The sequence below is a fragment of the Eleutherodactylus coqui genome, chromosome 10 (assembly GCF_035609145.1).
Source record: "Eleutherodactylus coqui strain aEleCoq1 chromosome 10, aEleCoq1.hap1, whole genome shotgun sequence".
Taxonomy (NCBI): domain Eukaryota; kingdom Metazoa; phylum Chordata; class Amphibia; order Anura; family Eleutherodactylidae; genus Eleutherodactylus; species Eleutherodactylus coqui.
The window spans coordinates 65,127,967-65,140,064 of record NC_089846.1 but is presented as its reverse complement, the minus strand read 5'-3'; positions in this window follow the sequence as shown (position 1 = coordinate 65,140,064).

The window sequence follows — 12,098 nt, the reverse complement described above, 5'->3', positions numbered from 1 at the left end:
TGGGGGACATCATAGCAACTAGTCTACACCCAGTAGCTCAGGGAAGACTGAGACTTGGAGATGCAGCCTGCAGAGGGGAAATTGATGATAAATACAGGATACAAGTCCTGTAGTGGCCAGATAAAGTGTTAATCCTCATGTGCACACACGACCACTTATTCAGAAAAGCCATCTGAGGTTTATAATTCGCTGATGGACTGAAAGCATCAGAAATCAAATGAAGCTATTTAACCCTTTCCAATCCAATTTGTATCTTGGTTTTCCTAGGGGGCTTACTCTTTTTCTACCATTATACAATGGCCTATCTGCTGGCAAAAGCCAGTACGGCATGAGGTGACACGTTAGATAGGATCCGACAGCAGAGAGGCTGGCAATATACAGTAAGAGAATCCCGACGGACGTCTTCCTACATCGGAGCTCTACAGCCTTAAATCATAATGTCTTCAGACGTCACAGTGGATTGGAAAGGGTTAAGTATACTTCTTTATAAGTGAACCAAATTCGGAACCACAACCGTATTACCCTCAAGAGCTGCACTCAGGTACTGAAATGGCATCCATCAAGCAAATTGACCAAAAAACCCTAAAGTTCTTTCTAACTGCAGCCACCATGAAGGAGCTCCTTAGTCAGAGAGCTGGAGCGGTTTTAATTTGCTTTCAGAAAGCCCTCCCTAGTGATGGCCGTCAGAATTCAAAGGGCTTGTCCAATTATAATTATCGGCCAATAATGCCACTCCAGCTCCAACTGTGTTAAAATAATAAAAAGAGAAGTTCTTACCTGTACTCCACCGGGAAGATCCAGCGCTGCAGCCCCGACATCCTCCCAGCGTCTCTGCCGATGTAACAGGCAGTCACCTGACCACCGCAGCATCACTGTCTGCTCTCCTGGCATCAGCGCTCACATTCTGGGAGCTGTGATGTCAGGAATTCACAACGATGACGCGGCGGTGGTCAGGTGACTTCTCATTACATCAGCAATAGCAAGGACCACAGCGGGGCTGCAGTACTGGACCCCCACAGCAGAGGACAGGTAAGTACGTCTCTTTTTGTTTTAATGCAGTTGCAGCGATCAGGAAATGTTGTCTTGTAACCAGACAACCCCTTTAAATTCTATGGCTGTGTAAACTCCTGCTTTCCCGTGAAGACCGCGGGCCATCCACATTGAAGTCAATTGGGACACAGATCACACTGCTTCTATTGAGTTCAATGGAAGTGTCCGTGCAGGAACCACAGTGAAATAGAGCATGCTGCGATTTCTTTTCTGGACCAAAAGGTCCGCAAAACAAATCTGCATGCTTTAATTCAGCCGTGGATACTTGTGTTTCTCTATGGGTGCCTTGAACTGGGGATCATCGGTGCAGGTGCTGCAATTCAAGTCCTCCCATGGACATTGGGCCTAACAGAGCTAATTTCCAAATACTCTATTTGGAAATTGAGTTAAAATGGGGTGCTCCCTGTATAGGATTCTCGTTGTGTGTGAGCAGCTACAAAGAATGTCTTACTTAAGAGGACCCAGCACCTTATCTATTACATGAATAGCCCACTGATTTCAATGAAAACTGTAATGCCTCATTTCCCCTGTGGTGGCACTGTAGGAAAACAGAACACTTGCTGTTGCATTACTTCCTCAATCACAGCTGATCACTTGGGGTCCCAGCTGCGGGTCATCCTGTGATCAGCTTGTCTGGGCAACTTGCTAACGAAAAGAATTTGACCAAAGCAGATATCCCCTTTATCATAACTTTCTTGATCAGATTAATTAATGTAGTAACTTTTCCTAACAGATACGTCATACAATCTATTATAAACATGGCCTAACACCACCCACCCACATGTCAGCAATCAAATCTAGAAGATGTGTGATAGATTTCTTTACTAAAGTTAAATGTGTACAACAGCGAGGAAGAAAATGTCTTCTGATCCAAAAGGGTAAGTGTATCTGAGGCAATATCTTCACAGGTCCAGATAAGAAGCCATCTACCATGACCAGACCTGGTCAGTCCAAGAAGTCCTAATATGCCCCAGTAGAAACATAAGCACTCTTAGGTTCCAGAATTCAGGACCTAGACAGCTGAAGGTTAAAGGGGTGGTCTTGCAAAGGGTTTTGCCTGTCATGCAGACACCCCAGTTGGGGCACGTCCCCAATTATGTGACAGCAGGTGGCTGCACATGCGCACCACCACTCCTCTCACCTGATTGGAACTGCTCTAGATGGTCAAGTTAGCTATCTCACTGAATGCAAAAAATACTGCACACGTGCGCCCATACCCTACACTACCATACCTTTGGGACGGGCTGCAGCTGCGATGTCTGCATGCCTGGTAAAACCTGTCACAAGATAAACCCTTTAATTGCTCGTGTTTTGTCTGCAAAATTGAACGCAAAACCATTTGTCCACTTGAAAAATGCAGATGTGAACAGCCTAATTGACTATTATGGGTCTGTGAGCGTGAAATTCACGTCAAACTTGCCTGCGCAAAAAATAGTGTGTATAGACGATTTTTTAGGAGCTTCATTCACATAAAAATTGTCCTCTCACATGAGAGAATTTGAGCAACTGAAAGCATAGCTGCCATAAACGCAGCAAACGGGCACAGCTGCTGCTCCGAAAGGAGAAAGGGCGAGAGAGATGAAGAAAAGCCCTGGAAGAACCCCCTTCTCTGTTGGGTTTACCTTCATCTCACCCAGGCTGGAGGGATATCCCCTCTGCGGCCATGTCAGGGTTTGCATGCAGGGGACAATAAGGAAATCCCCAGCAGCGGGGAATTTCCTTATTCTCTCTTGCAGGTGAACCCCAACATCGTGCTGCTGGGCATTTCCTTATTCTCCCCTGCAGGCCAACCCCCAGTTCTCCGGGATTCTCCCATAGCAAGGAGATAGGGGGGCGGGGCTATCGGGGTTCTCCCAGATATTCCCCATAGCAAGGAGAGAGGGGGCAGGGCTAGAGGGTGGGTCCCTCTATCCCTGCGCTGGCTCGAGGAGAGTCCCCTCTAGCCCTGCCCTCGATTGAGGGGAGCTCTCTAGCCCTGCCCCCTCTCTCCCCGCTACAGGGACTTATTCTCCCCTGCAGGTGAACCCTGGTCTTACCACAGTGGGAATGCCCCTCCAGCCCAGCTGAGATGAAGGGAAGCCTTACAGAGAAGCAGGTTTCCCTGGGGCTTTTCTTCACCTCTATCTCTCCCTGCTACAGGGAGACAGAGGTTCACCTGCAGAGGAATTCCTTCTCTCCCCCCTATGGGGAATTCCTCATTCAGGGAAAGCTGAACAGCGCATTTTGAATGTCTTGCTACAAACTCCTGTTAGTTTGCCTCATCCCTGCAGGGACTAACAGAAACTTACAGCAGGATATTTAAAATGTGCTTCTGTGTGCGGCAGCACTACCTCCCTCCCCCCCCCCCCCCCCCCCTTATCTTTCATCTCCAATTCAGAATGTTTACCTAATCAACCTCTGCCTTGTTATCCAGCTCCCATAGGGGGTCTATGGATACATTAAAGATAAGTCGGGTCCTAACTTTTCACGCAGCAGGGAATTTCAGTTGCGAGATTTCAGTCGCGCATGTCCTATTATTTTAGGTGTGATTTATTTATTTTACACACTTAAAATTCTGTCATCTGAGCATTTTCATAGGCATCCATTGGTTCTGTTGGCCTCGATTTGTTTTGCGTGTGTAATATGGCGTGCGTTTCATGCTCGTGTGAATGAGGCCTACGGCTGAATTATCATGCTGCAGTAACTGCGTGTATCTGAAATCTTGCCTACTTGTGAGAACTAATGGCTGCATGGTTTTGCTGGTGGCATTGGCAAGGTCATGTGATCACAGGCATCTGCTGGTGGGTGGCGTTTCATATGCATGCTGTTATTGCAGTGTGGAAATCCAGCCGATACAAAGGCAATTATAGAGTGAGTTGGTTCGTGGTGCCGGCGCCTCGGCCTCAACAGGGTTCAACGTATTCTACATTGTACTCATTCAATGACGCAGACTGGTGGTCACCTTTCTACACACACATGCCACAGCTCTACATGTGAGGGCCAAACTTCTGGGAAGAAGAACCTAAGAACTAAGCTGTTACCCTGATGTCGCAGTAATACCTTTGTGCAATGACCACCACAAGTGCAGGGTTGGTCCTCTCAAAAAAGATAGCTACTGTCCATAGTATATGATAGAACTGAAAATGTCTAGTCTGGACAAGAGGGCTGTTTTCTAGAAGTTTTCTATCAAAAACCTGCATCAAGACCACACAAAAAATTGTCTGTGTAACTCCTAAAAATATATTGGAAGCTCGGATCAGCAGAACGTTCTACATGGGATTGGAGGCCTGATTTACATGTTACATTGTAGCCAATAAAATCCCACTTAATTCCCAAAATAAAGTCTCAATCTTCCTGATTATATGGGATGTTTCTGCTAAATGTTAAGATGTGGAGCAAAAACAGTGTGTACTGTGATAGCCAAAAAAATCTATGATGTTAGATACTGTTGTATAAAAAAAAAAAGGGACACCTTTATTGGCTAACCAGAAAAATGATATATGCAAGCCTAAAGTCTACTTAGGGCTCTTCTTTTGGCTTGTGTCTGCCTGACGAAGAGGCTTAAGTAGCCTTGTAAGCTTGCATATATCATTTTTCTGGGTGGCCAATAAAGGTGTCACCCCCTATAATACTTTAGATTTTTAATACATGCTAAATGTGAACAAACCCTAATCTTCTCCCCACCCTCCAGCTGGGCCCTGCCAGGCATCGAACAGTCTTTTCCTAATCCTGGCATCTGTTTGGCTAATATTTCTGACGTTGACCTCTCACGCGAGCAATCACATCATCTATAGTGACAAAAAAATCATTCCCAACCAGTCGAAATCTGCTCAGTACTAATAGACAAAGGTTCTTGCCAAGTACTGCAAATGTCAACCTTGTACATTAAGACAAAGGACAGATGCTGGTTCTTTGTGTTACCCAGTAATGTACATGGATTGCTTCCATCAGCTCCTTCAAGAGACCCAGTACTGTAGTTCTCTAGTCACTACCCTGGCACAGGCCTGCAACATTTCTCTGACTACATTGTGACATGTCATGTGCAAGCCTCTTGGATCACCATAGAGCCCTACGTTTGGTTCACACGAACCGCAGGGAGGCTTGGGGCTATTATGTGGATACCAGATTTTTGCAGGTGGGCGTCCCATCATGACTTCCCGTTAGAAAATACTTCTTTTATTGGGTTGAGTTGCGTTTTTAGCTAAAAGAAAAGATCTGCCACTAACATGAAATTTGTGGCCAAAATTATGTAGACACCTGTCCATCAACGTGTGAGATTGTTACACGTCCCATTCCAAAACCATGGATGCTAACGAGGTGTTGGATCCTGTTTGGCTGTTGTGGCTATACAGGGTGGTGGAGTGACTCCCTCTGAGCATGTTTATGACATGGCTGTGTTACAACGTGTTGGCTGCCATAAGTGAAGTGCGGACATCATGCACCAGATCCTGCGTCCGGGCGCAGCAGTGTGGCGAAATTCCCAGCTCAATTTTCCATAATATGCATCACGTTTTTCCTGCATTGACACAAGTCAGCCAGTGGATGAGTGTGCAGAAGTCTGCTAGATTGCAGGTATTTCAGTGTGTTTTCCTATTCAGAAAACCCGCAGCATTTACGGTAGCAGTGATTCCACATACGGGACCCTGACGGCAGCGGCATCCGAACGTACCTCACATGTTCTTTCTTTCTCTGCAGTGCGGATGGTCCGCGCGGCTCGCCGTCATACATGTGCAGTACAATTTTTTTTCTTTTTAAATCTCCTGCTTTTCCGGCGGAATCTGCAGCTTGACCGCAATGTCAATTATGGACGCACCGTGGATTAGATGGCTGCCATTGACTTCAATGGAAGCCGTCCACACGGAATTCGCACTAAAATGGAGCATGCTGCAATGTTTTCCGCACGAATCTTCAAATCAAATCCACGTGTTAATTGACATTCTCTCCTATGGGCGGCTCGAACTGCGGATCTTCTGCACGGGTGCCTCATGCGGATTCCGCAAATCAAATCCGCCTGGGGACATTGGACCTTTATTCAAATATGGTGTAAAGGTATATATGGGGATGCTACGTTGCTCATTTAGATTTAGTTACGATAAAAAAAGGATACTCTTCCTGCCAATGGGACAGGGTGTAAGGCCTGGTTTTATAGTGAATGCTTAGGTGCAAGACTGAGGCAGCAAGTGGAGAGAGCCTCCCCTTATATAGAACCATGATGTATCAGAGACTGGTGCATGGAATAGGAAGAGAACTGTTCATTAAGTCCCATCCAGGACATATTCTTGTAGAAGGAAAGAACGTGAGAGCATCGGGCAACCTTTGCAATAATCCACTCATCTGCCATCAATATTTTAAGAGCTGCAGTTCACATTTTAGCCACAGGGTGGCACACTTTGCAGGATTTCCATTAGAAGCCCTCACCTTAAATGACTCCTGTAATTCATTCACTGCCTATAGGGATCTGTGTCTTATCTGAACAGCAGGACCTTAACTCCTGGGCTGCTAGGAGTGAGGCCATTGTTGTGGAGGAGAAGCTTCAAATTCCTCACAGCCTGTGACCCCGGCCTGTTCTCTTAGCAGTAATATTCCGATTTCTATCACAGGACAGCTCGAGCCTGGAATCCATACACAAATACAGATTATGGAGGAACTAAACGTTACAGCCTAACCACGACTTGGCGGAATAAAATGTTTGACCGCACGTCTCCTGGGCGTAATGTACTTGTATCCAGTACTGTTATGTGGATAAAGTGAGGATTAGCCACAGGCACGAGCTCCTATAGAGCATACGATTTCACAATCTAACGCTACAAAAAATGCTGCGTAATGGTGGGAGTGTAAGCGGTCATTATGATCCACATAAATAATGTATTTCTCCATTCATATGATGAACGACATGCGTTTGTATAGTCTCAGCTGTGCCCTTATTATTGAAAGATTCAAACTCTGGATAATAAATGCCCGCCACCCACCCACCGTCCATGGGTACGGATAATCCTGACAATACCTGCATTCTGGGGTCTCTTCCATACATAATTGGACTGGACAGAGGCCCAAGTGTCTCCCCCCGCTGACCGGCCACAGCCAGCAGATTTCCCTAAGGAAAACAAAAGCCAACATCTTGGAGAAGTATAATGAATGCTATACCCGTTGTGCCCAGCAATCTCTGCTTCTCATCTCTCTCTAGAAGCACATTCATTATTAGCTCTTGTTCCTATGTTTGCCCTGGCTCCAGGGATGCACGGACTTCTGGTCCCTTCAGTCCTAATCAATCTGGTTCTGAGTTTCTGTTGGCTTTGATTACGGATTTCCAGTGTCTTTTGGTTTTCATTGCATTAGTTCTGTCAGTGCAGCGAATTTTGGTAGCAATGCGTTCCAATTGGCCATATATGAAATCTGACCCATTAATCCTAATGAAAGTGGTTCTGAAGTCGAATTGTCGTTTTTTAAAAGGGTTAGGCCGCTGTCACTGCCGCCCTGGGACCTTAATTCGGAGGTGCTGTTGCAAGCGTCTGGTAAAATGCCCAACAGCTGAAGAGAAAGCAAACAGACCCAATTGCAGGCAATGGGGTCCTTTTGGCACTGTTGGGTTCTGTCATAATACGGATCTGTTAGGCCAGGCGCTTTCCCCCTTCCTGCTCCCATTACAGTTCCCACAGGGGTTGTGACCCAGTTTTTCCAGGATGCAGAATGTATCATTAATCAAAGATATTTCCTCAACTTGAAGATTAATTCTTACGGTTTCTGGGAAAGTTGGATGTGAGATAGAATTAAAGTGACCCTCCTTTTCAGGAGCTCAGAATATATACGTCAGTCAGTCCCTATAGGGGATGATTACCTGCTGTTTTCCTCAGATCTTGCTTTTTGGTTACTTTTTAGCTCAGCTGTACTAGGACAGGTCTGTGATCTGTGACTATAGTTCAGCTACAGTTCTTAATCTGAAGTAGTCTGGAACACACATCTTTGGTTCAAAGAGACATACCTCCTGCCTCCTCTGTTGTGGAACATAATCTGCAAAAGAATGACGTTTAACAAGCTATATAGGGTCTGCGAGAAATGTTATGACTAAGAGCACTATGATTGCGAGTCTTACTGGTCATCCAGTAGCTGTTAAAGGGGTTTTCTGGTCAGAGATCCCTGTCCACGGCCGTGATTTCACCGGCGGTAAATCACCGGCGAATCATGACATCCGAAGATTTCCATAGCGTTGCTATGGAAAGCGCTGGCCCCGTGTCCACGAGCAGAGAATCATTGCGATTCTCCACTCGTGGCCAGCAATTCGCAGCATGCTGCGAATTGCTGCGATTCTCCAAGGTTAGCCTATCTGTCAGATTAGGCTGACAGCAGAGATCCGTCTGAGGCTCCTGCTCCCGGGCGGCGGTTTCCGCGGTGGAGATCCACCGTGGGATACCGCAATGCCCATGGACAGGGGGTCTAAAGCTATTGCTGACCTATCCACCACTATGGACCCATATCTCAAAATGGAAATCTCACTCCACAAGCAATTTCACATCAGTTGACTGGTAGGGGTCCCATGGATCTGCTATTGATGACCTATCCTGAGGATAACTTGTACAGGGGTAGCCCCTCTTCCTACCATCATACTGATTTGTTATTATGTTTTTCTCCCATTAAGATGTATTAGTGGGGTAATGCTGCCACCTAGTGGCCAAACATTGATAATGGATTAACAACTTTGCAAGTTTAATGTCAGCCTATTGGTGGGGTGGGGTCATGTGATAGCAGGCGTGGTCACACTATGTGCATTTCTCCTACAGAGGGCAGTGCAGTCCTGGAGAAAAGAGACTTGACAAGTCTGATGATTACAGGTGGGGAAGGTACCCCAGGAAAGCCCTAAAGGTTAAAAAGAGTGAGGAGCTGCAGTAAGAGATGAGGGTGAGCTACAGACTTTGGCTGCCCCAGCTAAATGGGCATGTTCTGCTGCTGCATGGGTCCTTATTAATCCATAGGCAACACATGTCCAATTATAGGCCTACGAGGCTATGCACATTGATGTTTTTTCCAAGTGGACCAAAAACACGTGTACATCTTGGCCACATGGGTAGTGTGCCCCTAGCCTAAAGGGGATTGTGTGTGTCTGAGACGGTCACATTGCTGAACCCTGACCTAAAGGTGCCCATACACTAAAGATAGTTGTGGCTGAGTGATGGTTAGGTCAACAACTATTCCTCCTGACTCCAAGCATGCACTTAGCCGAGTGAGCATGTTCTCAATGGGTGGGAGAACTAGCCACTTACAGACCCCTCTGGCAGCAGCTTATCCCCATGGACTTGTTGGACATACTATACTTATTGAAAAAATGACCAAATATGGGATTGACAAGGCAACTGTTAGGTGGATTCACAAGTGGCTGAGTGATCGTACTCAAAGAGTGGTCATAAATGGCTGCACGTCCAAGTGGAAGAATGTATCAAGTGGGGTACCACAAGACTCTGTACTAGGTCCAGTGTTGTTCAACATTTTTATAAATAATCTGGAGGAGGGGATTGATGGGAAACTGATCAAATTTGCTGATGACACAAAGCTAGGAGGGATAGCTAACACTAGGAGAGAGAGAGTATTCAAAAAGATCTAGAAAAGCTTGCACAGTGGGCGGCAACTAACAGAATGGTATTTAACAAGGAGAAATGCAAAGTCCTACATCTGGGCAAGGAAAATGAAGAAAGCACATACAGAATGGGAGGAATTGGGCTAAGCAGCAGCACATGTAAAAAGACTTGGATATACTAATAGATCATAGACTGAACATGAGTGAACAATATGATGCAGCAGGCAAAAAGGCAAACACAATTCTAGGGTGTATTAAGAGAAGCATAAAGTCTAGATCACGTGAGGTCATTATCCCCCACTACTCTTCCTTAGTCAGACCCCATCTGGAATACTGTGTCCAGCTCTAGGCACCCACTTTAAAAAAGACATAGACAAACTGGAGCAAGTTCAGAGAAGAGTTACCAAGATGGTGAGCGGTCTGCAAATCATGTCCTATGAGGAATGGTTAAAGGATCTGGGAATGTTTAGCTTGCAAAAAAGAAGGCTGAGAAGAGACTTAATAGCGGTCTACAAATATCTGAAGGGCTGTCACAGTGCAGAGGGATCAGCCCTAATATCATTTACACAAGGAAAGACTAAGAAGCAATGGGATGAAACTGAAAGGGAGGAGACACAAATTAGATATTAGAAGACACTTTCTGACAGTGAAGGGTGATCAATGAGTGGAACAGGTTGCCACGGGATGTGGTGTAATCTTCAATGTAAGCCTTCAAACAAAGGCTGGACAGACATCTGTCTGGGATGATTTAGTGATCCTGCACTGAGCAGGGGATCAGACCCGATGACCCTGGAGGTCCCTTCCAACTCTACCATTCTATGATCTTAGCCTGACATCTGCAGAAGAGAGTTGGGTGGTCCCAGACTCAATAGATCATCAGCCAACCCCACCAAAATCAGCAGGTTCATCTGCCATTTCTTTACAGTGTAGGCACATTAACAGTATCGAGCTTAACTCCTATACACGATACAACTTTCATCGACGATGGAACAATCACTTTTGCCTACGTTGTTGCGGTCATATTTATTACTCTGCAGAATACTATGGTGGAAAGTGAAGGGGATGCTATAGAGGGTTCCGAGAAAGGCAGACATCTCATTTCATATGGATATGTGAATCTGTCGGCCATGAGCCATTTGTGGTAAACAGAATACTGTGAAAAATCTATGAAAGCCAATCTTTTTTTGTCACATAAAAAACGTTAGCGGTGGTGGAACTAACCATTCCTTATAGCGGGTTTATCAAGAAAGTCATTGGGAGAAACCTTTGAGTGAGAATGAGTTTTGCTTGCACTTTGTCTCGAAGACTATAAAAATACTAATTCTACACCTCCGTAAAAACGTCATGAATTTCACCTTTTATTCATTTTATTAGCATTATCTCTAATCCGAGGGATTTACGTTTGATAAAAGGCAGCTCTTATCCTCTGGCTCCTTAACAGTTAAATATAGAATCAATTCCCTCTCCTCCCCCACACCCCTCTCTCCATTCACCCATCTCCCTCTGACACTTTCTGCTCATTAAGTGTAACTCGCGCTTCAGACCAACACTGAATTTCAACAAATATCAGCAAAAATACCAATGAATATTTAATGGGATTTTTTATCCATCAAATCTACCTTCCCTCCCTTCACTGGGTTCCTGAAATTTGCAATTTGAAGCCATGTTGCTGGGCAGAAAGGGAGGGAGCTGGCATTGTGCAGACAGAACAAGGCCCGGTGTGCACGTGGCTTGCCGAAGCTATTTTAATGGAGAAGCCTGGAAATAAGGATAATTGAAGTCTAAAATCCATAGAATTTAGTCATGGGTAATTAAGAGGGTGACCTGTCCAGGCTTGGTCATAGTACAATAACCTATCAAAAGTATCAGGACACCGCTATGAGAAGAAGGGATCATGTCTTGTTAGCATGTGCTGAACCATACTACATAAGATGCTTGGAGGTGTCAGCCATCGTTTGTTATGAGAACTGCACACAAGCTGGCCATCACAAAACATTATGCATCGGCCATCTACAGTGCTGCAAGGAGTGTCCTTATTGGACAGTTGATCGTTCTATGGAGTGCCGAATCGCACTACTGCATCTTCAGTTGCCCTGAGTGTGTTGTACCAACAGTTAAGTACAGCAGAGGTTCCGTTATGGTCTGGGCTGTTTTACGTGGCATGGGCTCAGTCTATTGGTCGTAGTGACAAGAACCATGAACATGGAGATGTACCTTGACATTCTGGACAATAATGTGTGCTGACAATGTGGCAATACTCTGGGAATGGGCAGCAATACTTCCAGCAAGACAACATGCCTAGTCACATGTCCAGCACTGTTTTATGTTGGTCCATGATTGGACCGGCTGCACGGAGTCCCGACCTGAACCTACTGAACATCTTTCGGATGAACTGGAACGTCGGGTCAGCATCCATTTTCTTTAAGAGAACTCGACAGACCTTTGCATGATGAATGGAGGGAAATACAAGCTGAAGTGTATCAGATGTTAGTATAAAGTATGC